The sequence below is a fragment of the Elaeis guineensis genome, chromosome 15, assembly GCF_000442705.2.
Source record: "Elaeis guineensis isolate ETL-2024a chromosome 15, EG11, whole genome shotgun sequence".
In the NCBI taxonomy this organism is placed as follows: Eukaryota; Viridiplantae; Streptophyta; class Magnoliopsida; order Arecales; family Arecaceae; genus Elaeis; species Elaeis guineensis.
In genome coordinates, this window is record NC_026007.2 from 32,798,174 (window position 1) to 32,805,149 (window position 6,976).

The following is a 6,976-nucleotide window of genomic DNA, read 5'->3' on the forward strand; positions in this document are numbered from 1 at the left end:
GGGGGATTCGTGATCATTATGGCACCGGATCCCAGGGTCTATTTAAACCTGTCCGCCCACCTTTAGGCACCCTATTCCATTCCAGAGTTTCTACCAGTGTCTGCCTTCTCTTCGAGAGCCCTGTTTCAGTGGGCATCTTCTCGAGCCGTAGGTGTCTTCCAAATTGTTTGTCTTCATCCCTCTGGTCCCTCAGAGCGATATAGGTTAGTTCCAGCACCTTCAACCTTCTTTCCACCGCCTAGGGACTTCTTCTCTGTCATTATTTTTTTGCATCCCTCCGAGTTAGTTTTCTGTGGCCTCTCGTCCCCCCTTCTATCCGTCTTCTTAGGGACCTTTAGAGCCCCCTTCGAAACTACTCGAAATGTCTTCTGGCTCTTCTGCCCCCTGCAATTTCGGGAGCTCTTCCGCCTTAAACCCCCAGGTCCCCGGCTCTGTAGACGAACCTGCGTCTGGGGCTGGGCTCCGCCCGGTTTTCACACCGGGTGCCATTCCATGCTCTCTGACCTCGGAGGAACTCCTTCTGATAAGGGTTCAGTATGGAGTTCCTCCGGAGTACGACCTGGAGCTGCCTGGCCCTTCTGACCGGGCCAGCACTCCCCCTTCCGGTCATTTTTGTCTGTACCAGGAAGCGTTCCGTGCCGGACTCCGGCTTCCGCTTCCTTCCTTTGTTGTTGTCCTCTTCCGCTTCTTAGACATCTCCTTGGCTTCCGTGGCCCCGAATTCTTTTAGGTTCTTGATAGGATTTCTCTCCCTCTGCCACGTAGTCGAGGTCCAACCGTCCCTCTCCTTGTTTAGGCACTTCTATACCTTCAAGCGCCATCCTTCGGCGAAGGACTGGTGGTACTTCTCCCCCCAGTTCGGCAAGAAGGGGTTGCTGAAAGGCATCCCTTCTTCGATCCACAATTGGAAGGAGAAATACCTCTTCGTCCACTGCCCGACCCTGAGACTGGGCCTGCCCCCTTGGGGCTCTCTGAGGGATTCTGTCCGTCGGGCCCCTAGCTTGGGGGAGGATGACCTCCAGGCTGCCCGGAAGCTTCTAGCTTACTCCGCTCCTTCCCTTCCCAATCTTCTGAGGGAGCAATTTCTTTTCAACATCGACCTAAGTCCCCAGGATCCAGCGAGTATTCATCTTTTACCTTATCTTCTCTTTTCACGCCTTTCTTCTTTTTCTTTCTTCCTCCTTCTCTCTCTCTTTCCTCCCTTCTTTTCTCTCTTCTTTCTCTTTTTTTTTTTTTTGACTGATTGGTTTACTTCTTTTTCTTCCTTTCTTTTTTTTTTTTTTTTTTTTTTTTTTTTTTAGGAATGGACGCCGAAGCAGCGCGGATGCTAGTCAGGGGCCTTCGGGCCCACAAGAGAAAGGGCGCTGCGACCTCCGGATCGATGAAGAGGGCCAGGGCGGAGAAGTCAAGCTTAGCTGCACCCATCCAGGCGGCCCCGACCATCGACATTCCCTCGGATGCCGAGCCAACGGCTCCCCGGGCCTCCTCGAGGAGTCTGCCGACTGGGGCCCCCATTTCGGGGGTCCGCTCCACGGAGGCGCCCACCGCGGGATGAAGAAAGAAATCGGTGGCCCGCAGGGCGAGTAGCCACTGAACTGCTGCGGACGAGTCCCTCTGCTCCGAAGAGGGGTTGGAGAATCCCTTCAACGATAGGGACTTGATCAGGCGGCTGATCGACGGCTGCATTCTGCCTGACGTCGTTGAGAGGATCGACCGTGCCGATCCTGAGCAGCGGGCCTGGGACTCTTTGGGGTCCTTCCTTGAGGTAAGCGGATCTTCATTTACATGGCTATTCGGCCTTTGTTCTAATTCTCTAGCCGCCTTTGCAGATTGGGCACCAGCTCTTCGCCTATATCGAGGCGATGAGCCGCACGAGGAGGGACATCCTCCAGGTGGAAGAACGCTGTCAGGCCGAGGTCGCTCGCCTCCAAGCAAAGACGGCTGAAGTAGCCGTCCTCCAGGAGGCCCTGGAAAGAGAGAAGCGAGCCCGGGAGGAGGAGAGGCAGATCTTGGAGGAATCGGCGAGGAAGGCGGAGGCCGAGGTCGCCAACTTGGTTGAGCAAACTCCGGCCCTGGTCTCGGAGGCCAGAGCCCTTGCGATAGAGGAATTCAAGGCCTCCGCAGAGATGAGGGATCTGAAGGTCCAATTCGGCCAGGAAGCGTTCATAAAGGGGTTCGAGTTCTGCCAAGAGAAGGTGGCCATAAAATTTTTAGAGCTTGACCTCAGCTTCCTAGGCGAGGAGTCTGAAGATGAGACCGATCCTTCGCCAGCCGCCACTGCCGTCGCAGCCCCCTTGCCGGGAACGCCAAATTCTCCAACCCCCACCCCGAGGTCTGAGACCTCTGATCTTGTACCTTTATTTCGTCGTAATTTTTCTTTTCTGTTTGTCTTCAAAAATCATCCAATCAATAAAGTTGAATTTTTTGTTGCGGACGGCTTCTCCTCCCCCCCTCCTTCTCTCTGTTCTCCTCCTTGAATGAGTCGTGTTTTGACGCTTTTGCCTTTCGATGGCAGTATCCTGCAGAAGCACTCCCCCTGCCCCTGGGGGTCCCGCTGAAATTGACAATCCAGTGGCTGAAGAAGGAAGTCCTTCACCTGACGAAGAAGTTAAAGAAGATGGAAGGCGAGCTCCGCCGATCGAGAAAAGGTCATTCTGAAGCCACCGCTGAGGCCACCCACTTTCGGAATCTCCACGTGAAGGGGATCATGGAGTATAGCCGTAGGAAGGCGGACTTCGCGAAGGAACTCGAGGAATGCAAGAAGAGCGCCAGCGATCGAATTTGGGCCCAGGCCGCCAGGATCAGCGCCCTCAAGGTGGAACTGTCAGCTGCGAAGGGGAAGATCGGCCAGTTGGAAGGAAATTCATCCCGACTCTTGGCCTGGGTCGACGGTGACCAGAAGTGGTCGAAGAAGGTCTCCGACCTTCAGCAGCAGCTTCAGGACGTCGAGGTGAGCCACGACGTGCATCGGGCTAGCTGGCGCAGGCAGGTGGAAGAGTATAAAGGGAGATTCAGGACGGCGGCCGACGAAATCATCCGTCTCCAGAGGCAGCTGGCTAGCAGGACGCAGCTTACTTCCGCCCGAGATTCTGATGAGCTCCAAGCCCTAAGAGGCACCGTTGAGGGGATTTCTGTCTCCCTCGGGGAAAAGACAGCTGAACTGCAACAACTGAAGATCCAACTGGCGTACGAGCAGCGGACCGTCGCGGACGCGGAAGCAGAATCCAAGGTCTTGGGGAAGAGGCATCGAGAGGCGGAGGTCGAGAGCCAGCAACTTCGTCGGGCGCTCCATGACGCGCTGCAGAATAGGGGAGAGCTAGAAGAAGAAATTGAGAATCTAAGGCAATCCTGGTTAAGGGATGGAGTAGATAATTCTAAGTCGGAGGGAGCCGGGCACTCTTAGAGCTCTTTTCGTCCTTCTGTCTTTTCATGTATTTACTTCCTTTTTGTCGTTTTGCCTTTCTTTCCTTGGCCTTCCGGGCTTTGTAGCGTGTATATCGAAAATGGAATGAAAAGGACGTTTTGTGTTACCTCGTCCGCACGTTGCACTAAATTGCCATCCGCTGAACTTTTCTTATCGTTTGACTTGCCTGACGTAGACGTCGTTAGGGGGCGCCCGGTCGTCGATGCATTAGCTTGCCTTTCTCGTCGTACATGGCCGCAAGCCCGAGCTTGGCCGTCCGGGCTCCGCATTATTTCGGGGATGTCGTTGCCTTCCTAACCGGTGTCGAAAGTCTTTTTAGCGGCCGGAGGTGTTCGGTAGGAACTCTCCGTTTCAGTTGGGACGAAGTCCTTTAGGTCTTTTGGTGTGGTTCATCCTTCATCTGTTCCCGTCGTAGTTCGTCATCCTTCCTTTTTAATTTTCCTCCTCTTCTCGGAGTGAGGGCCCTCCCCTCGCTTTTTGCGGGGTTGCATAGGAGCGAGGAGGTGCCGATGAGGGGCTTTTTTCTTTCACCCGATCTTGTTGGGCGGTCGGGCTTCGCCACCATCAGCTCTTGCTGCAGAAGTCGTGGGTGGAGCCCGGCTCCCGTAGGAGTCCGGGTGGAATCTTTTTTGGCATCGTGTACGGAGCCCGGCTCCCGTAGGAGTCCGGGTGGAGTCTTCCTTGGCATCGTGGACGGAGTCTGGCTCCCGTAGGAGTCCGGATGGAGTCTTTCTTGACGTCGTGGATGGAGTCCGACTCCCGTGGGAGTCCGGGTGGAGTCTTCCTTGGCGTTGTGGACGGAGCCCGGCTCCCGTGGGAGTCCGGGCCTTCCACTTTGCTCGAGCCAGGGCGAGGTTCTCCTCCCGTTCCCGGCTTGGCTGTGGGGGCGCGTTAGGGTGCTGTAAGGCCTCTCCCCCCGTCCGGTCTAAAAGAATCGGACCTTCGACTTTGCTCATGTCAGGACGAGGTTCTCCTCCTGTTCCTGACATGGCTGTGGGGGCACATTAGGGCGCTGTAAGGCCTCTCCCCCCATCTGGTCTAAAAGAACCGGGCCTTTGACTTTGCTCATGTCAGGACGAGGTTCTCCTCCTGTTCCTGACATGGCTGTGGGGGCACATTAGGGCACTGTAAGGCCTCTCTCCCCCCATCCGATCTAAAAGAACCGGGCCTTTGACTTTGCTCATGTCAGGATGAGGTTCTCCTCCTGTTCCTGACATGGCTGTGGGGGCACATTAGGGCGCTGTAAGGCCTCTCCCCCCATCCAATCTAAAAGAATCGGGCCTTCGACTTTGCTCATGTCAGGACGAGGTTCTCCTCCTGTTCCTGATATGGCTGTGGGGGCACATTAGGGCGCTGTAAGGCCTCTCCCCCGATCCGATTTCGAGATAGTCGGACTTTCATTTTAGGTATGTTAGGATGGGGTTCTCCCCTGTTCCTAACATAACTTTGTTTCAGGCGTTTGGAGGGGTCTTATCCAGTCGTAATAAATCCGCACCAGATGGGAAGAGTATGTCAAGTAGAAAGAAATTTAGATTTAAGGTGAAATCGTAAGTGATACATTTACAGATTTTCCGAGTTCCACGGTCGCGGGTGGCCCGCTCCTCCTTGAGGCCCTCTGGTGATGGAGTCGATGGTCCCGATGGGAGGTCGGTCCCCAGGTTGCTCCTCCCTTCTTGGCGGTTCAGGCTGCGGAAGGGCCCTTGGCCGATCTCCTCTACCCTCAGGCCTGCGACGGATGAACCTGTCGAGTCGACCTCGCCGAATGAGCTCCTCGATCTCGTCCCGGAGCTGGATGCATTCCTCTGTGTCGTGGCCGTGGTCGCGGTGGTAGAGGCAGAACTTGTTGGGGTTACATTTCTCGGGGTGTGTGCGCATCCTCTCCGGTCTAGGGAGCTGCTCCCTGACCTCCATCAGCACTTGGGCCTTCGAGGCGTTGAGGGGGGCGTAGTTGCGGAATCTCCCTGGTGGGGAACCCCGTCGGACCCCGCGATCCGGGCTTCTCCGCCTGCGCGCCCGGGGTGGAGTATGGACGTGCTTATGCCCAGGAGGGGATCGAGAATGCAGCCGGGCTTCCTTTGGCCTTTTTTCAATTGCGGGCTTACTCGAGTCTCCCGCTTGCCGCTCCCTCACCGTCTCTTCATCCTTCATTTTGAAGGCTTCTTCCCCTCGGGCGTATCCTTCAGCCTGGGCCAGCAAATCAGCAAAATCCCTGGGATACTTCTTCTCCAGGGAGAACAAAAGATCATTCTTCTGAAGGCCGCCTTTCAGGGCGGCCATAGCGACTGATTGGTCCAAGTTTCGGACCTCCAGCGCCGCGATGTTGAAGCGGTTGATGTAGGCCCGTATGGACTCCCCCTCCCTCTGCTTGATATTGATGAGGGACTCCGAACCCTTCCGGGGGCGCCGGCTGCTGACAAAATGGGCCACAAATTGGTGGCTCATTTGATCGAAGGAAAAGATGGTACCCGATTTCAAAGCCGAGTACCAGTTCCTTGCCGCTCCCATCAAGGTGGACGGGAAGGCCCGGCATAGAATGGCATCAGGAGCACCGTGAAGCAGCATCATCGTCCGGAAGGCCTCCAGATGATCAACCGGGTCCGAAGTTCCGTCGTAGCTTTCGAACTGGGGAAGCTTGAAGTTTGGCGGGATCGGTTCCTGCATGATCATTTGGGAGAAGGGAGGGTCAGTACAAATATCCTCACCGTAAGCGGGAGGCGCATGGTGGAGTTCTTCGATCCGTCGGTTCATCTCCTGGAGCCTCCGATCTAGGAAATCCTCTCGACTCCGAGTCTCGAGGGTTCTTTGGCAGAACGGGGGCAGGGATCTTCCAGGGGTGGAGTCGTGGTCTGATTGAGGGCTCTCTACCCTCGGGTTCATTTTTTCAGAAAGGATGGAGCGGTTGGCCCAGGTGGCCCGCCCCGCCGTCGGATTCTGGTGTTCCGGGGATGCCCTTACCGGGCGTACCGATGCCTGCGGCCGCTGCTGCTGCATAGCTTGCACAGCTTCGGTGAGGCCTCTGACCTGCTGTGCCAGCAGGTCAAACTTCTCCGCACCGACCGCCGTCGGAGGAGGAGGAGGAGGTTGAGAAACAGGAGGGGAGGCCGGAGCCTGAGATCTGGCCGCGGAGGCCGTGGACCGCCGCGTGGACGCCTTGCGAGGAGGCATCAAGTACGGATCCCGTGGGGGGAAACAAGGAGTGGGTGCCGGAGGAGACGATCGGAGGTGGATCCACTGAGCGCTCCTTTAAGAACAAGGGTGCTGCAAAGACACAGGGCCCCTTCCTCTAGCGCCAATCCTGTTGGTGCAAAAATTTGCTTGCGCCAGAGAAGCTGGAGTCGAGGAAGTCGCGGTCGCCATCGGGACCTGTAAAGGAAGTCTAAACCGGAGGTGGGGTTGCTCCGGCAGGACCCTCCAACGCTCAAGTCAGTTCTCTGCCTCAACAAGAATGGAGTGCTCGAACGAAGAATTTAGCAGAATTTTTAGATAAAAAAGACGAGAGCTTAGAGAATAACGTATCTGGAGCCCCCTTTCATAGGCGGAGGGGACAGTAACC